General features: G+C 45.8%; 1 long non-coding RNA gene across 1 annotated transcript; it reads left to right on the top strand.

Annotated features, from left to right (window-relative positions):
* The first annotated feature begins 13,702 nt into the window (after window positions 1-13,702).
* On the top strand, window positions 13,703-16,755 carry LOC128335695 (uncharacterized). The gene is made up of 2 exons (XR_008311694.1): window positions 13,703-13,917; window positions 15,869-16,755. It is a non-coding gene; the product is annotated as an uncharacterized LOC128335695 (long non-coding RNA).
* Window positions 16,756-19,326: the final 2,571 nt, after the last annotated feature.

Here is a 19,326-nt window from a genome sequence, read left to right as displayed (position 1 = left end):
TTGCAAGTTAGCTATTTGCTGTCAGAGCAGGCCTGCTCAACTTTGGGGCCCCAGCTGTTTTTGGACTACAACTCCCATAATCCCCAGCCACAGTGGCCAATGGCCAGGAATTATGGGAGTTGTAGGCCAACATCTGCAGGAGGGCCAAAGCTGAGAGCAGCCCTGTGTAAAAGGATCAGTACTGCTGCATGTCAGGATTAAAATACTGTGAGATACCAAAACAGCACAACATGCCAACAATCAAACCCTGTCAAAAATCCAGTGAGAGTATAAATCACTGAAATCAAACCTCTTAGGATACAAAATGCTGTTTTGCCACCTTCATACTGCCATCTTAAGATATTCTCTTAGCACTTTAGCAACCATTCAGAATACTGTTTCTGCCGCTATGATTTTTTATTAGACTCTGGAATGAAAATGAAGCTTATCAGAGCTATCACCCACTTATCCGTTGCCTCCTCCAGAGATTGTGCTCTGATTGAAAGCTACAGAACTCGACTGAAAATGAAAGGCAACAGCCATTGAAGAAACCATTTTATTCTAACATCAATGGCTCAGTTCTTATTTCCATACAAGCAACATTACGCCAGCTAGGAACTGGACCTGAACTCTCATTCTTTTTGTCTTTTTGAACCAGTTATTTTTTTCCCCCAGTTCCTTCAAGAAATTGATGTCTTTTCCTCTTCTTCCCCCACCACCCTAACAGGAGGCTAATAATCCATCTCTGCTGTGCTGTGGTTAGTTGGCAAAATCTCTGGATACTGATTGGCTAAGAGGTTGTGTGATGGCACAGAATGTTCATGAACATTCGACCTTCTCAGGGAGATAAAAAGGTCAACATGTTTTCAATCCAGTACTGGGCTAGGAGAGTCAATGGTCTGGCTCAGCCTAAAGCAACTTCATCTCTTCATGGAGTGCTCTAAAGGTTGTGGAGAGGTGAGAATTTCTAGGGATGCTGCTTCTCCAGCAGTGGTGGAAGATGCAAAATTTCTTCACGCAGCCATTAAGCCCAGGAGCTCTGTTTCATATCAAGCTTCCTCCATCTAAACGTGAGCTGGCCACATGAGCTGGCCTTTCCATTTCCCTTGTGTGCTGTTGTCTTCAGAAACCCACATGCACAAATTACTGAGGACAGATGGCACATGCAGCCAGGCACTTTTCCATCCTGCCATGTTTTTCAAAATGAGAGGTGAATGTCTGATGAAATGAGACACCGCCCATGGAGACCCAAGCCCTTTGACTTCCCCCAGTGGATGTCTTTATCTGGCACGGTAACAACTTCCCTCTGTTTCTGTGTGGAGCAGCGCACATGCTCAGAGGCATGTACACCAAAACGCTTGCTCAGAACTTGTGAAATTTTCAACAGAAAAGGACAAGTATGGACCTGAAGCAAAACTTTGCAGTATATCCCTGGTGTGTTACATGACCCTGTGCCTGAGACCTCCTTCCCTTTCCTCTTTCTCGACACTATTCCATTAGCTCCAACCACCTGGTTGTCTGTTAACTGCCCTCTGAGTCTGCAAACATTCCACTCCATTGAGTTAAATTGTGGCAGTTTTGGGGGATGCCTTAGATTTTTTCCCCTTCCAGTTTTTGTGAAACCGACATACCTGCAAACTGCCCTGATGGCTCTAGGCCAGGGTTTCTTAACCTTGGGCCCCCAGATGTTGTTGGACTACAACTCCCATCATCCACAGCCACAAAGGCCATGTCTGGGGATAATGGGAGTTGTAGTCCAACAACATCTGGGGGCCTGAGGTTAAGAAACCCTCCTATAGGCTACCTGCAGGCTCAGAGGAAGTATGCCTCTGAATGCTGACTGCAGGGGAGAAACAGCTGGAGAGAGGGCATGCCTTCGTCTCTTGCCTGTGCCTTTGGGCCTGATCCAGCAGGACTGTTTCTACTCTGAGTCTGCTGGTACTTTCTTCTCAGCCACACATGCTCTCATTATACACCCATAAGGATCAAAAGATTTCCCACTGTTCCAGAAACAGATATCAGATTGAGCTTGGCACTTCCTTTACGGCAAGAAAAACAAACGGAAATGGGCTCATCGGGGCTTTGTTCCTTGCAGGTCCAAACGGTGGCATTATCCCCACTGCGGTTCAAGTGAGAGAGGAGAGCCATTCATTCTGCGAGGGGCGGATCGATTCTCGGCTCCAGGCACAGCCCGGGAAACAGCTGCTGGCATTCATCATGCTCTAATGTCTCCACATGTAGTTTCCATAGCTCCCTAGTTCCTCACACCTGTCCCACGGCCTCTCCAGGGGGGCATCAGATTCCTGCGGGCTGGATCCCTTAATGGGGCTCCTAAAATGTCATTTGTTTCCAGTCCTACTCTTTAACCTTTCACTCCTGAGCCAGGCAAAAAGGGAAGGCACACTGCGTTTGCAACCTCCAGCGGACATGTGTTCAGCGCAATTGACATTTCTTTTTCCTAGCGACTCATGAGGAGTCTTCGCGAATAAGCGCCTAAACGCAGCGCGGCTTGATGCTGGATGCATTCCGGTGCAAGATGCAATGAGCATAATTTCAGTCTAATGTGCTCTGACACCCGGACGCACCGTCGGAGCATAGCGAGAGGGGAAAGTCATTCCAAGTCGTTCGCTTCACAATACCGATGGACCCACAGCACAGCTCGGCCAACGCCTGTGGCTGTCTTCGTCCAAAGAGTATTACAGGTGCTTGGGTGGCCAGAACCTCAGGGGTATACTCGTGAGTCAAATGGGCCATACCCCAAAATTTGGCTTTAAAAAAGCCAAATCTGGCAACAGAGCGAAGCCACGAAGCAATTTGTTCACTTGATCACCTAGCTAAAGATACAAAACTCCAAAGAACAGCCCCCCCGCTCCATTCCATGAACATGCACAATGGGAGTTGTAGTGGAAGAACCCCTTGCTGTAATGCAATATACGATGAAATGAGGTACAGCCAATGGAAGCCCGAGCTATAACTCAGTGAGAGAGCATTTGCTGTGCATGCAGAAGGTCCCAGGTTCAAACCTCTGGCATCGCCACATAGGGCTGGGAGAAACTTCTCCCCAAAACCTTGGAGTGCCACAGCCAGTCAGTGTAGATAATACTGAGTTAGATTGACCATAGTTCTGATTTTGGTATAAAGCAGCTTCCTATGTTCCTAAGACCTTTCCTGTTGTTTTGCTATCCAAAAGTGCAGGATATGATTGCAGTGCAACCAATAAATAAATGACATCATCAACACTGACAGCAGACATCTAGAACCTAGAGATGCAAGATGGGGAGGAGAGCTGGTCTGGTGGTAGCAAGCCTGAATCATGCCCTTTGCTGAGCAGGGTCTGCCTTGGTTTGCATGTAAATGGGAGACTTCGTGTGGGAGCGCTGGAAGATATTCACCTTAGAGAATGGGGCCGCTCTGGGAAGAGCATCTGCATGAAGGTTCCAAGTTCCCTCCCTGGCAGCATCTTCAAGATAGGGCTGAGAGAGACTGCTACCTGCAACCTTGGAGAAGCTGCTGCCAGTCTGGGTTGACAATCCTGAACTAGCTGGACCAAGGGTCTGACTCAGTATAAGGCAACTTCCTATGTTCTTATGTTCTCCTTAGGGGATGGGGCCGCTCTGGGAAGAGCACCCACATGCTTGCATGAAGAAAGTTCCAAGTTCCCTCCCTGGCATCTCCAAATAGAGCTGAGAGAGATTCCTGCCTGCAACCTTGGAGAAGCTGCTGCCAATCAGTGTAGCCAGTACTGAGCTGGGTGGACCAACGGTCTGACTCAGTATATGGCAGCTTCCTATGTTCCTATGGAACCAGCAGTATCAATAAGGGGGAAACAGCCCAGGTTTTCCTAGGTTTCCATTTCTTGTCATTTGCTATTTGCACTACAGGAGAGGTTCCCAGTCTTGGGTCTTGAGATGTTGGACTACAACATCCATCATCCCCAACTACTGTGGCTGGGGGTGATGGAAGTCATAGTCCAACATCTCAAGACCCAAGGTTAGGAACGCCTGGGCTGCAGGATATTTGCTCTACATCTTATACTTAAGATTAAAAATGAAAGTTTACCTCCCGCCAAAAAAAGGGGGGGAAATGGAAGGGAAAGATAGTAATTGAATCTGAGTCTCCAAGCTATTTATTACTTCTTCCAAGAAGTGGTGTGACAGACTGTGATTTGTTCTTAGAAATAAAAATTAAGCCAACAAACATCAGTAATCCGGGCCTCCCGGGGAAGGACATTGGGAAGGCTATTACAATTAAGGACCAGGACATCTGTCACAGCCAGTGACATCTCCCTCCTGTACTTTTCTTTGCAGATTGGGGGAAAAATACTCAGTGGACTCAACTGGAATCAGAGCTCCCTGAAGGGCCCGAATATGCCCCTTAGCTTTTCAATGTTAGTTTCCCCTCTGGAAATCTGTCGTTTAACTTTGCAGAAGAATTGGATGCTATGTACCAGCCCCATTGGTAGCTTTTTGAAAAGAAATTAGAGCATCGATATTTGTAACTGAGAATCTTTTACGTGCATATGGCGGAACAATACAAAGAGAGGTTTGTTTGAGTTTGCTTAATGCCTTGAAGGGAAAAGGTCCATTTAAATGATTCAAAGACAATTTGTCCCGTAAGCAAAATGCAGGTGGCATTTACATTAATTTTGGACTGTTAGAAATCGCCGCTTTCGGGGTCTGGCTGGAACAAGAAACATGCGCTGTGTGTTGTGCTGTGCGTAAAAGCCAGAAGCCAGATGTGTTTTAAGGAGGGACTGGAAAGTAAAAACAAGGGAGAAGATTAGCTGTCAGAAGGAAGGACATTCCAGTGGTGCAGAACTGAGAGGGAATGTAGATAGCACATCCATTCTCAAACTGGGGTCCCCCAGTGTTGTTGGACTACAACTCCCATCACTCCCAGCTACAATGGCCTTTGGCCATTGGGGATCCCCAGGTGTCACTTGGAGAGCAGAGCTGGCCTTGTGAGAGAAAGCATGAATCATCCCCTTAGCTAAGCAGGGTCCACCCGGGTTGCATTTGAATGTGGAGTCTAGAAGTGTGAGCACTGGAAGATATTCTCCTCAGGGGATGGAGCTGCTCTGGGAAGAGCAGAGTACGGTCCTGATCCTAATTGCCCACCCTCCCTGCTTCTGAATAAGGTTCCACCAGGAACTCCAGTCACAGAACAGTCTGTGTTAGCACCCCCAAATTACTGAGCTGATTGCTTATGATGATCTTCTAATTAGGAGACCCAGGACTCTCTGCTTGTATTTGTGATTCAAGAAGTCATTAAAACTTTCATTAGTCCACAGAAGGAGCTGACAGTTGTTTCAAAGCATTCAGCGTTAACAGAAAACAGTCTTTAGCTGGAAATTGAATCGATCAGACCTAACTTGCAAACCCAGAACAGCTATGAACAGAGCCTCTGTGGGGGCCTTCGAAAGAGCATTTGCAATCGATCTTCAAAGCAACTCTTCTACTGATGGTTGTACACTCAGCCTACCAGAGCAGGGAGGAATGTGTGAGCAGGGAACAAGGGAGGAGATCGGGTCTTGTGACAGGAAGCATGAATTGCCCCCTTTGCTAAGCAGATTCTGCCCTGGTTTGCATTTGGATGGGTGACTACATATGAGTGCTGTGGGATATTTCTCTTAGGAGATGGGGGCATAGCTCAGAGGTAGAGCACCTTGCATCCTTCTCCTTGCATGCAGAAGGTCCTAAGTTCAGTCTCTGGCATCTCCAGATAGGGTTAGGAAAGACTCCTCCCTGAAACCTTGGAAGGCTGCTGCCAGCTAGAGGAACCAAGGGTCTGACTCTGTAGAAGGCAACATTCTATGGTCCTAATGTGGCACGAATGAGTATGCATTTAAAGTTGGAGGAAAATCAATAACCTGCGCTGCGCTGATGACACCACTCTGATAGCTGAGAATGCGGATGATCTGTAAGCTCTAGACATGAAAGTCAAGGAGCACAGTGAAAAGATGGGACTACGACAAAACGTCAAGAAGACTAAACTAATGACAACGGGTACAGCAACCAGTCACAGAATTGACAATGAAGACATTGAAGTGGTGCATAGCTTCTGCCTTTTAGGATCGACCGTCAACAGTAAAGGATCCGGCAGTCAAGAAATAAGCCGCAGACTAGCACTTGGTAGGGTTGCAGTGAAGGCCTTGGAAAGGAGATTTCAATGCTGGGACGTGTCTATACCTACAAAGATTAGAATAGTTCGGACAATGGTTTTCCTTGTGACACTCTATGGATGAGAAAGCTGGACTCTGAAGAAGCAAGATAGAAAATGCATTGACACTTTTGAGCTTCGGTGTGGAGAAGACTTTTGAGGAGACCATGGACAGCCAGGAAAACAAACAAATGGATCATAGAACAAATCAATCCAGGATTTTCACTTGAGGCACAAAGGACCAGGCTTAAACTATCATACTTGGGACACATTATGCAAAAAACCAGCTCCTTTGAAAAGTCTATAATGCTGGTGAAAGTTGAAGGAAAGAGAAGAAGAGGACAACTAGCAGCAAGGTGGATGGACTCGATTAAGATAGCAATGAATGCACCACTGAGAGACCTGAAAGGCTAAGTTGAAGACAGATCATCCAGGAGAGAATCTATCTATGTGGTTGCTAAGAGTCGACACCGACATGACGGCACGTGAACAATCAACCAACCAACCAATCAATCAATCAATCAAATGTGGCACTAATGGTGAGAAGCTCAAACTGGGGTCCTTGCTCCAGGTTTTGGAGGAAAGGTGTCAAGAGGTGTAACACCAGGAAAAATAATTTTGGAGGGGGCATATGATTATGCCAAGGCCCAGACCTCTGTACCAGTTTGGTCCTCAGACATACTGGGAGAAGTCCCAAGTTAGAGGAATATTAAGATTTAGGCTGCAATCCTATACACAGTTCCTTGTTCCTTCCTTGAGATCCTTGGGAATTACTTTCATGTAAACCTGGTTAGGCTCCTGGGTCAAGAGGTCTCCACAACTTCAAAGCATGCTAAACCAACACATCAATGAATAAAAATTTATCAGCTGAAATATTTAAGATCCCATCCATCTTTTTGCATGCCTCCTCGCCTCCCTGTGCTTTGAAGTACCTCATTTCCATATGCTCTAATAATTTTAAAGTCCATTTTTATTAAAACATTTAGAATTTAACAAGGCAAATGCTTTTGAATTATATCTCCTAGGGACTGGTGACATATTTAAAATTAAAGCCATATATTTGAAGCTGGCCTAGCTTCTCCTGAGATCCAAAATACTGGAGCATTATATGGTCTGCCTCATAAGCTGTTACCCAGTTCAGTACCACTAAAAAATGGGGGGAGGGGGGTAAAATGCATGCTAGGAAAACCAGGGTCAATTCTAGCTTTATACTTTGTACTTGGGTTATGGGGATCCCTGTACAAAACACATGAATCTCTTGCAAAGGGTGAAGGACACATCTGCAATGTTCAGCACATGAGGAAGACGCAGGTTTTGTTAAAGGTAAAGTTGTGCTGTTGAGTCGGTGTCGACTCCTGGCACCCACAGAGTCCTGTGGTTGTCTTTGGTAGAATACAGGAGCAGTTTACCATTGCCATCTCCCGCACAGTATGAGATGATGCCTTTCAGCATCTTCCTATATCGCTGCTGCCCAATATAGGTGTTTCCCATAGTCTGGAAAACATACCAGCAACCAGCAACAGCATACCAACATATTTGAACCGGTAACCTCTGGCTCCCTAGGCAAGTTATTTCCCCGCTACACCATTAGGTGGCTTACTCCCTTTAAAAAGTGGTGATGATTCTCATGGGGCAAGGAATTAAATGGCTCTCTCCTAGCAGAGGCTGCCGGTGAGACAGGTGAGCTATTAAGAATTTGCAAGCTGATAAAGTGCAGAGGAGACAAGACATCTTTACTTACAGAACAGCTGGTCTTGTAGTCGATGGCAATGAATATTTATATACGGCTTTTTACTGCTTTTCAAACAAAGTTCCCAAAGCGGTTTACATAGATATAAATAAATAAAGATAGCTCCCTGTCCCCAAAGGGCTCACAATCTCAAGAAAAGAAAAGCAACATAAGGCAGACCCCAGCAACAGCCACTGGAGGGATGCTGTGCTGGGGTTGGATAGGGCCAGTTGCTCTCCTCCTGCTAAATCAAGAGAATCGCCACTTTTTAAAGATGCCTCTTTGCTCCATTGGCAGGGGTTTATGCCACAATAAACACGAAACTTCCCTAGTTTGTTTCCCGTATCTTCTTGGACTTTGTGGGCCAATCCGAAATCAACCCAGAAAAGTACAGGAAGAAAAAGTTGGCTTGATCACTGTCATACAAACTTGAATGTCGCCAATTTGCACTTAGTAGAGCAAAAAGCAAGAACTAGGAAATTCAGCAAGGCTCTTTGGCTGACTGCAGATATTTATCACACAGACTCCAGTTTTCACAGGACAGGCTGGTCTTTTCTTTAATGATATGCTTGATAAATTGATCGATGTCATTTATAACCCGCATTCAGTGATTTTTCTTTCCTTCTTTTGATCCCCACACCAGCCCCAGTAACTATCCTCATGCTGTTTGTGCTTTGGTTTCATCCACCATGAAAGCTGCTTGTGCATGGGTGAATCAGAGCCTGGGGAAGGTTGCTGAGCTCCGGCCCTGATATTAGCTTCAAAACCCGTAATGCTAGCTCAAAGAAGACTGGGACCCTGAACAGTTCTCTGCTTCAGATCAAACTACTCAACAGGAAAGGAGGCCTGGATTTCCCAGGCTGGTGGTGTCAGGAATGGCGGCATATGTGGACAGGGAAGAAAGTGGATCTCTCCCTCCCCTCTTTCTGTCTGGCAGCTGACACCACCAGCCTGGGACAAAAGGTCTGGCAGCTGTCCAGAGATGTTGTTTTCTTTTGGACAAAGGGACACAGGAAACTGCCTTATACTGAGTCAGACCCTTGGACCATCTAGCTCAGTACTGCCTACACTGGCTGGCAGCAGCTCCTCAAAGGTTGCAGACAGGAGTCTCTCCCAGCCCTACCTGAAGATTTTTATTTTATTTTAATTTATTTATTTGTCTATTTATTTATTTATTTATTTATTTATTTATTTATTTATTTAACATTTTTATACCACTCAAAACTTATGTCTCTGAGCAGCTTACAACTTAAAAAACCCCATAAAAGTTAAAATATTAGTTAAAACAAATACGTAAGTGATAACACAAATTAAAACAGTGGTTAAAATAAGTGACAGCAAAAAGTTAACACATCACAACAATTTAAAATTTTAAAACAATATTTTTAAAAAATGTTAAAACTATTAAAACCGTGTTTAATTAAAAGCCTGGGTGAGCAGATGTGTCTTTAAAGATTTTTTAAAAAAAAAAATGTCAGAGATGGGGAGGCTCTTATTTCAGTAGGGAGCACATTCCAAAGCTTTGGGGCAGCAGCAAAGAACACCTGTCCCCGAGTAGACACCAGATGAGCCGGTGGCAACTGCAGACAGACCTCTCCTGATTATCTCAATGGGCGGTGCGGTTCATGATGAAGGAGACGTGCTCTTAAATGCCAGGGATTGAACCTGGGGCCTTCTGCATGCAAAATTGTAGATGCTCTATACCACTGAGTTATGGCCCCATCCCCTAAGCAATATCTTACAGCGGACGGTGATCCCATGTATCCACCCATCCAAATGCAAACCAGGACAGACCCTGCTTAGCAACGGGGGCAACTCATGCTCACTACCACAGGGCCAGCTCTCTTCCACAAATTGCCATGCTGTTGTTGTTGGGAAAAACCAACAACTGCAGCATGTTCTTTTTCCAAGAACGCCAAGGCTTTGAATCAGAGAACATCAGATTTTCAACTTTTGGCATCAGAGAGGAATGGGGAGGGATACATCTCCTTCCTTCCCTCTCTCCACATGCTACTGCTGCTGCTGCTGCTGCTACTGCTATAAATATTTATATTCCGCTTTTCAACAAAAGTTTGGTTTATATAGCGGTTTACATAGAGAAATAAAAAGAAATAGATAAAGATGGTTCCCTGTCCCCAAAGGGCCCACAATCTTAAAAGAAACACAAGACAGACACCAGCAACTGTCACTGGAAGGTCACTGCTGCTCTTGCTAGCCCAGTAAGTCCCATTTAATAGTGGGAAGGCATCCTCAGGATAAAGAAGCTGTGTGAGTTTCTTGGAAGGGGTGGGTGACCTCCAATGTCAGATTGGCCTGGAAAATAAGTGAAGCTGTTTCCAGGTTACATAGGAACATAGGAAGCTGCTATATACTTAAGTTTAAGTCCCTGGAAGTTGCAACCTAAATCCTTGGACAAACGTTGAGCTGCTATATACTGAGTCAGACCATTGGTCTATCTAGCTCAGTATTGTCTTCACAGACTGGCAGCGGCTTCTCCAAGGTTGCAGCCAGGAGTCTCTCTCATCCCTATCTTGGAGATGCTGCCAGGGAGGGAACTTGGAACCTTCTGCTCTTCCCAGAGCGGCTTCATCCCCTGAGGGGAATATCTTCCAGTGCTCACACATCAAGTCTCCCATTCATATGCAACCAGGGCAGACCCTGCTTAGCTAAGGGGACAAGCGTGCTTGCTACTACCAGACCAGCTCTCCTCTCCTTTTGGTTTTTGAAAGTATCTCAACACATTTCCTGAGCCAGTCCAGTGCAAGCCCAGGGGAACAGGAGTCCATCTCACAGTCAACTGAGGGTGGTGGTGGTGGGGAATCTCTTGAGCATCTTTTCCGTGATGCATCCACAGACTACAGAAGACGCACACTGAAGGACAAAGATGCAGAGGTGAATATGGCTGGGAAGGTACCTAAGCCAGAGACTACTCCATTTATAGCCACTCTGCACAATAGCTAAGTCAGTACCCAGAAATGTCCTCCAAACCCGTCACTGTTTCACTATGTCAGACAAGATCTAAGAATAGAGTCTCCTGGGGACCTGTGCTCTTTGCTTTGTAAATTAGAACGCAGGAGGCTCAGATGGTCTTGATGTGTTGCTCATTTGATCGTCCCCGAGGGTCAAAAACCTGCCTTGTGTAACGCCGCTGGAAAGGAAAAAACCTCAGGATGCTCGACCTGGGATAAAGGACATAAGGAGGGTGTAATTTCCCCTAACCCTGTCAGATTTCAATATGGGGAAAATGTTTTACGATGGTTTAGTCCAAGGGTGGGCAAAGCTGGCCCTCCAGGGGTTCTTGTTCTAGTTCAACAAAAAAAGGAGGCACCCAGGTGGACAAGCTCTTGTTCTCCACTCCTGAAAAGACCAACAGCCTGAGACAATGTTTTATTACTCTTATGTCATGTCCTTGTTTTAATATTGTAAGCTTTGGGAGCCTTTATTGAGGCAGAAAGGCTGGTTCTAACCTATAAAGCCCTAAACAGCTTAGGCCCTGGGTATTTAACAGAACGTCTTCATTATGAGCCCCACTGCCCATTGGGGTCATCTGGAGAGGTCCGTTGGGCCTTCTCGGTTTTTGGCCCTAGACTGTGGAATGTGCTCCCTACTGAAATACAATCCTCCCCATCTCCGGCAATTTTTAAAAAGCACTTGAAAACCCACCGCCCAAGCTTTCTCAGCTTTTTAAATGTTTAAGTTTTGATCTGTTTTTGATTTTTAAATTGTCTAAATTGTTTTAAGATCTCTGTGTATGTTTTAACTTGTTTTGTGTTATTAACTGCCCAGAGACGGAGGTTTGGGGCGGTGTAAAAATTTGACGAATAAATAAATAAAAAGGTAACAAGTAAATAAATAAACAAAGAAACAAAAGCTGGAGGGCAAAGTTTGACCACCCCTGGCCTGGTCTAGACCATAATATTTCATTTCTCTTTCGGATTTCAATACCAGGATATGCTTTTCTGAAGGGTGATCTTTTATGATGGGCTAGCCTAGGAGTTTTATTTTATTTTATTACATTTTATATCCCGCTCTTCCTCCAAGGAGCCCAGAGCGGTGTCCTTAAAGCTGAAACTTGAGTTTCTTCTCACAACAACCCTGTGAAGTAGGTTAGGCTGAGAGAGAAGTGACTGGCCCAGACAGAAACCCAGTGAATTTCATGGCTGAATGGGGATTTGAACTCCGGTCTCCCCAGTGCTAGTCCAGCAGTCTAACCACTACACCACACTTATGTAGCTCCAGATGTTGCTGAACTACAACTCTCATGATATTGTGTCTGGGGATGATGGGCATTGTAGTACAACAGCTGGAGGGTCAGGTTTGCCCACCCCTGGACCACGAATACAATAAATATTTATATACTGCTTTCAACCCAAGTTCCCAAAGTGGTTTACATAGATATACGTAAAGTGTGCCGTCGAGTCGATGTCAACTCCTGGCAACCACAGAGCCCTGTGGATGTCTTTGGTAGAATACAGGAGGGGTTTACCACTGCCTCCTGCTCAGTATGAGAGGATGCCACCTTTCAGCATCTTCCTATATAGTGGAATAGGAGGATAAAATGGCTCCCTGTCCCCAAAGGACTCACCGTCTACAAAATAAACACAAGATAGACAGCAGCAACAGCCACTGGAGGGATGCTGTGCCAGGGATGGATAGGGCCAGTTGCTCTCCCCCTGCTCAGTAAAGAGAATCAAGATTTTTAAAAGGTGCCTCTTTGCTCAGGACTAGCAGTTGGGGCACAACTCCAATGCCCCAGTGGGCCAGAACCCAGTTGGTGTGGGGGGGGGGCGAAGCCCATTTTCAGCACATAAATTACTACATTAAAATTAATTATTTACAATATTGGTGGAAAAGAGAGGGCAGAGAGCTAGTGTTCTGGCCTAGGGCTGGGGACCATTTCGTATCAGTCAGCCAAGTATCAGTCAGCTGCAGCTGACTGTCGGCAAGGCACATCAAGAGCTCTTCATGCTTTCTGCGGTTGCTGCAGAATATTCCTACCTGCAGGCCAGCAAAAAAGGCCTTGTGGGCCAAATCACACACACACCCTGCCAGCCTTATGTTGTGCAGGCCTGGATTAGACCATGATTTTTTATTGCTCTATCAGGTTTCAGTACCGGGTTGCGCTTTTTAAATCTGCTAACTTTTATTACATTGCATAGGGTAAGGAAATGTGACAGGGTAAGGAAAGAGAACACTACGTCATGAAACACCTTGAAGACCAGCGGTCAGGGGTTGGCCTGATCTGCCGGAGTCAGACTTGGAGGAGTCTGATCAGGAGCTGGTCAGGGAACCAGATTGGGATGGGGGCCTCGGCAGTACACCTGGAGAGGATGAGAAGGTGGCCAGGACCAATGAACCAGCGGTTCCAGACTGGTGCACTGAAGCCCCAGCTAGTGTGGAGGTCACCAGACCAGGGAGCAGGGATCCATCCAGAGCCCCCTCAAGGAGCCAGGGAACGCCACAGAACAGAGCACCCCCGAACCCTCTGAGAGGGAAGCGTCCAAATTTGGATCACCGTAGGCTTGGGAGGGTTCCCCCGAGACCTTCTGTGGACTCTGATCAGGAGGATCATCCGATCAAAGAGCACTGAAGGAAAGCCCACAAAGTCCTCTGAATGGGGGTAAAGTGCCCACCTGGGTGCTAGAAAGGAACTTGGGTCGAGGGCTACTCATGAGCAAGGGAAAGGGTCTGCTTGTGAGGAGGAGTTCTGCTTGGAATTCAGCAGGCAAGCAGACCCAGCTGGGACCCATGACTCATTCAGCTCTGCTCCTTAAGCCTCAGCTTTATAAGCAGCCCGCTCACTGCTGGAAAAATGATTCTCTTGCTGGCCTTGTTGCCAGTCCCTGCTTGCTGCTGAACCCAGCCAGCAGCAGAGATCGCCAAGCCTCAGAGCTTGTGCTCCCTGTCTCCTGCAGCCTGGCTCCTGTCTCCACTGCTACTGGGCTCCAGACCTTGCTGCTGCCACCCAATAGCTGCCTTCATCAGTAGTCCTGCTTGAACCCCTGCCCTGCCCTGAGACCTACACTGGACCTACACTACACTTCAGCAGTGTGAGTAAACCATGAGTGAGTGCTCCTGTCCATGAAGCTTTGCCAGTGTGCCAGGGTACCTGCTCTGTGCCTTTTTGTTGAGATTGGGCAGCTCCCCTGCTGATTCAGTATGCCTTGCCCAAAACCTGCTTCTGTTGCTATTCCTGTGCTGTACAGCTCTATAGCCTTGTGAATACGGTGGATAACTTTGCCCAGCAAATTGGGATTGGCGGGGGAAAGGGCTGAGTGCATGCCTCCCTTATTCCTAATGATGTTTTTCCTAGCAGTACTGCCCCCTCATTTTTATTCATATTTTAAATAATCTTAATGTAGCAATGAATGTGCATAAAATTGACCTTGGCCCCATGCAGTAAATCATGGTTGGTTCCTGCCCACTGGGGCATTTGAGTTGTGCACCCCTGCCTTAGGGGTGGGTGCTGCTCTGGAAAGAGCATCTGAGGTTCCAGGCTCCCTCCCTGGCAGCATCTCCAAGATAAATCTGAGAGAGACTCCTGCCTGCAACCTTGGAGAAGCCGCTGCCAGTCTGGGTAGACAATACTGAGCTAGATGGACCAATGGTCTGACTCAGTATATGGCAGCTTCCTGTGTCTCTATGTAACTGGCTCAAAATCATCTTGTTTCCAGATGATCTTCATCCACTTGAGGAATCATGGTGAGGAATATTCTTGAGTGTTTCCTTTGCAGCAGAAATTTTTCTTAAGGACTCACACCCCTGAAGACTTGTGTATTTTCTCCTGCCTTCTAAAAACTATGTGCCACCTTTCTCTCCCTGTCTTGTCTATACAGAAATGAATCCTCCATGAAAGATGTATATTTTCATTGTACGGGCTCAAAGTTAGATTGTGGCTGCTTAGGGAAACATTTTTAAAACCCCCACAGCTGAGCATGATTTTCAATTTATTTTGGATCTGTCCCATGCTAGGCAGATGGAAGTTGATAAAAAAACATCCCAGGGACCAAATGTTTGTCAGGCAAGGGGAAAACATTATATCACCTCGATGTTGTCTGTGGAGTGTGCAAATTATTCCAGATGGCCATGGAGATCTGAGGATTATTTAATGCAGGGAAGAGCTGGCCTCCTCCAAGAAAACAAGTTCAGCAGCAAGGATTAGACACCATTAATCCTTATTTGAACTGCTAATTATGATGCCATCTCTTATTTAGGTCCTGATTGCTGCTAATGTTTCTTGGTTGCATCGGGGCCTCGGTGTATTTTGAGCCTGATGTGGGCTGAGCTACAACAACGTTGCTAATCAAGGACCTTCTGCAGACTTCCGTGTGCCTCTTTGTCAAAGATTCATGGCTGCTGCTCTGAAACTGGCCTTGCAGGCAGTTGAAGTAGGGCTGAGGTCCCAGTCGCAGTCCCAATGATGACATCCGTGGCGTGATCAGGGCCTGGCTATGGCACGCTAAGACCCAAAGTCAGGGCTGTGGAGCTTTGGCCCTCCTGCTGATGTTGAGCTACACTCCCACAATCCTTGATTATTGGCCACTGTGGCTAGGGATGATGGGAGTTGTAGTCCAAAAACAGCTGAAGCCTAGTGGCTTAAGCTATGTCAAGCTGAAAACAGGCCCCATAACACTACTCTGTGTGTGTGTGTCTGTCTGTCTGTCTGTCTGTCTGTCACCTTAAGTGGCACAGTGGGGAAATGCTTGACTAAGAAGCAGAAGGTTGCCAGTTTGAATACCCACTGATACTATATCAGGCAGCAGCGATATAGGAAGATGCTGAAAGGCATCATCTCATACTGTGTGGGAGGCAGCAATGGTCAACCCCTCCTGTATTTTACCAAAGACAACCACAGGGCTCTGTGGGTGCCAGGAGTCAAAATCGACTTGACGACACACTTTACCCTCTCTCTCTTTCCCCCGCAATAGAAGCTAGAACTCTTTCCTCCAATGTGCTAATTTTGATTGTACTGGGGTTATTATTATTTTTCCTGCTATGTAGGAGCCATTCCATTCCATGAATTTCGCCTCCTCGTCTGCTGTGTGTGAGAACAACGCCTTAGTTATGAGTGCCATAACGCGTGATGGAAGTGAGTGAGCCAGTCTGATCGTTACATCTGGTGAAATTACAAGTCACCTCATGAACACTGCACTTGATTGTCTGGAAACCAATATGATTTGTTGCTTGGCTTTACATGTTTGTTTATAGGAATCGATGGCTGTAATATAGTCTGAGCATTCCCTAGCAGGTGGTAACAAATCTCTCTCTCTCATTAAAATTGAGAAGAAGCAAGCACATCTCCTTTGCACGCAGGGGTCAGGCTACTATAGGGACCATGTGTTCTTTGAGGGTTTCCTTTCTTTAACAGTTTGCCAAACTGTGGACAAATCCCCAGTGGTATATGTCTGCCTGTTTCTTCGCAGTGTCTATCTCCTTTTAAGAGTGGTGAGACCATTATAAATCCAACAGGTGCAGTTTAAAAAAATCTGATTATGGGTCAGCACAGCAAGTGTCCAAAGCTGTGACCTCTCCGTGACTTTTGTCCTTATGTTCCTTTTCGGTGGTTAAGCCCCATTTATGGAATAACCTAACCTCCCCAGTGAGGTCTGCCTGGCTTCATTACTTTGTTCTTTTAGATGCCAGGTAAAGACCTTGTTTTCACTTGGGCCTTTAGATTTTTTAAAATTTTGATCTGCTTGTAACTGATCTTTAAAAAGTTAAAAAAAAAAGTTCTGTATTGTATTTCATATCCCCCCTTTTGAGGGGTCTGTTGTGATTTAAAGTGTTCTGTCTTTTTATCTCATGTTTTAATGTTGTGTTGTAAGCCACCCCGAGCACAACTTGTTATGGGGCGGCTAACAAATAAAGATGATTCAGAGTTTTTCTTAGATTCTCTGGTTTATGCAATAATTACAATCTAAGTTTAATGTGGGTCACTGACATTGGTATGATTGTGTGAATCCACACAAAGGGGGTGGGATCTCAGATTCATCTCTGGCCATAAATCGTCTTGGTGTGGGTTCCTGCTAATGTCAGTAACCCAATTATTGTGTGAACGAAGCCACTGATTTTCTCTCTCCCTCCCTCTTGAATTTTCACTTTGAATGTATCCATTTCAGGCCTTTGGACTTTTTAGATTCCATCCTGCCATCTCAAATGTAAGCCATGATTGAAACCCCAAGAACATAGCACATTAAACTTTGTAAATGTAGGTTTGGACCGACAAGAGAGAGATTGAAAGGAATGTTCAAAGCTCAGACTATTTTTCCCAGGCTGCTTCAGATGCACATTTCCTCTTCGGTACTTGGCTTGGTTGCTGTGAACTGTGAAGTGGATCTAAGCTGTCAATAAAATACAGCTGAGAGTTTGCTGGCTACAGATTGCCCGGGAGGTATTTGCAGTCATAGACGGCAATGTGACAATTACTGTGTGAGTTTCAGGCTTGAGAATTTGGGATGAAGGGTTGACTGTTAGCATCAGTTCAGAGAAAGCTGCCAGACAAGTCTCTTATTTCAACAGTAATTAAAGGGAAGATACAACAGAGGGGTTACTCTACCTTAATGCCAACTCCCAATGCACAGAGAACCCATCGCTCTACAATTCAAAGGCAACCTTCTTCTGCAGGAAAGAGCTGTTCCCTCCTGGGGAGCATCTGGTGAGATGCTCCACCCCCAAAGGTCCGGAAACACTGGGGAAATAGGATGCCAGGCTAGACTTGGGCCTGATCCAGCAGCATTGGCTGTTCTTATGTTATATGCATATTGAAAAAGAGTTCAGAAGAACAGAAGGAAGAGAAACTGGGTTTCTCTACATCCACCCACACATTCATTATTTCTTGATACATAAACGGTCATATGCTCCAAGTTTTCTTATCGGGGACGATCCCTGTTAAACTTTCTCTAGTAAATCATTATCTTCCTTTTAGCGTTTGAAGTTAACATGACTTTTCTTCATGTTAGCAGCTAACATAGCTGTCATTCAGGGTTACACTCCCTCCCTAGGGTCTGTCTGGACAAGCAATTGATGCATCTTGTCTCCAGGGCATGTGCAAGTCAATGCATGCATGTTAACATTAAGGCAGCATCCTTGCACCTTCACAAGGACTAGAAACTTGCACCGCCTCTAACAGATTCTGAAAACTCAGGGAGAAGCGTGTTATAGTCCTGAGCTGGCAGGCTCCTAGGGCCCTCCCAGTCAGGCTGTGACCCTCTTTTGACTGCTCTGTAACTAAAATTAATTGGCTAAGAGAAATACAAGATGGCTACCTCTGCACATATCCTACCTTAGAGAAAGTGCAGAAAAATTTAAGGACATAGTTGGGGCTTGTGCAAGAGGAACATAGGAACATCGGAAGCTGCCATATACTGAGTCAGACCATTGGTCTATCTAGCTCAGTATTGTCTACACAGAATGGCAGCGGCTTCTTCAAGGTTGCAGGCAGGAATCTCTCTCAGCCCTATCATGCTTTGGTAGTTTGTTGGTTCAATAAAAAAATCTTCTCCTATTAAAAATATATATTTATCTTGTCCTATCTTGGAGAAGCCAAGGAGGGAGCTTGAAACCTTCTGCTCTTCCCAGAGCGGCTCCATCCCCCGAGGGGAAGATCTTGCAGTGCTCACATATCAAGTCTCCCATTCATATGCAACCAGGACAGACCCTGCTTCACTATGGGGACAAGTGATGCCTGCTACCACAAGACCAGCTCTCCTCTCCTGAGAACTTCCCAAGGCCACATGCGCCATAGGCATCAGAGTACCCCTGTTTGGAATCCGGTGCTTCCTTCCCAGCAACTGATGATAGGAGTAATCATGCCATGTCCTTTAAATTCACAGTTCCCTTAACCATGATAAATCTGTACGGGAGAGATGGAGAACGCCTTGGCAGCCTGACAGGCACTTAATGTGCAGAGATGAATAAAAGATAAATCACCACTTGTGAGGATAAAAAAATCAAGCTGTCAGTCAACACGAACGGGAGGTGGGAGGGGATTTGCCCCTGCTAGCGAGGACGACCAGCCAGGCAGTCAAAGGGGAAATAATGAGGAATTAACAAGTGTTTGAAATGAAGAAACATCTGAAGCTGCTGTCCTGAGGGAGACAAAAAGTGGGCTGGAAAACTGGTTTCAGTGGGTTCTCAAAATCTCATTCATTTCCCCCCATGCTCGACACCCCAGCTTCCTTAAATATTCCTTTTAGGATCTTTGATTTCCTTTGGATGACTCAGGAGATGGGTTCTGCTCTGCCCAGAGCCACAGTCAGTGTTTCCTTAACTCCTGATGCACGTGGTTTCCGCTGCGCTGATCGGGAGACACTTCCCTCTTAGGTCCAAAGAGGGTTTACTTTTAGACTGTGGAAGAGGAACGGGGCAAATCCAGAACAATTAATCTGGGGGAGCGAAGGAGTGGCAGAGAACATTGTTAGGGCAGCGAGGATGTTGCTGTGCATTAAATACTTAGAGGT

The sequence above is a fragment of the Hemicordylus capensis genome, chromosome 11 (genome assembly GCF_027244095.1).
Source record: "Hemicordylus capensis ecotype Gifberg chromosome 11, rHemCap1.1.pri, whole genome shotgun sequence".
NCBI classification, from domain to species: Eukaryota; Metazoa; Chordata; class Lepidosauria; order Squamata; family Cordylidae; genus Hemicordylus; species Hemicordylus capensis.
Note: the sequence above shows the minus strand (reverse complement) of the source record. Positions and strands in the feature narration are given on the sequence as shown.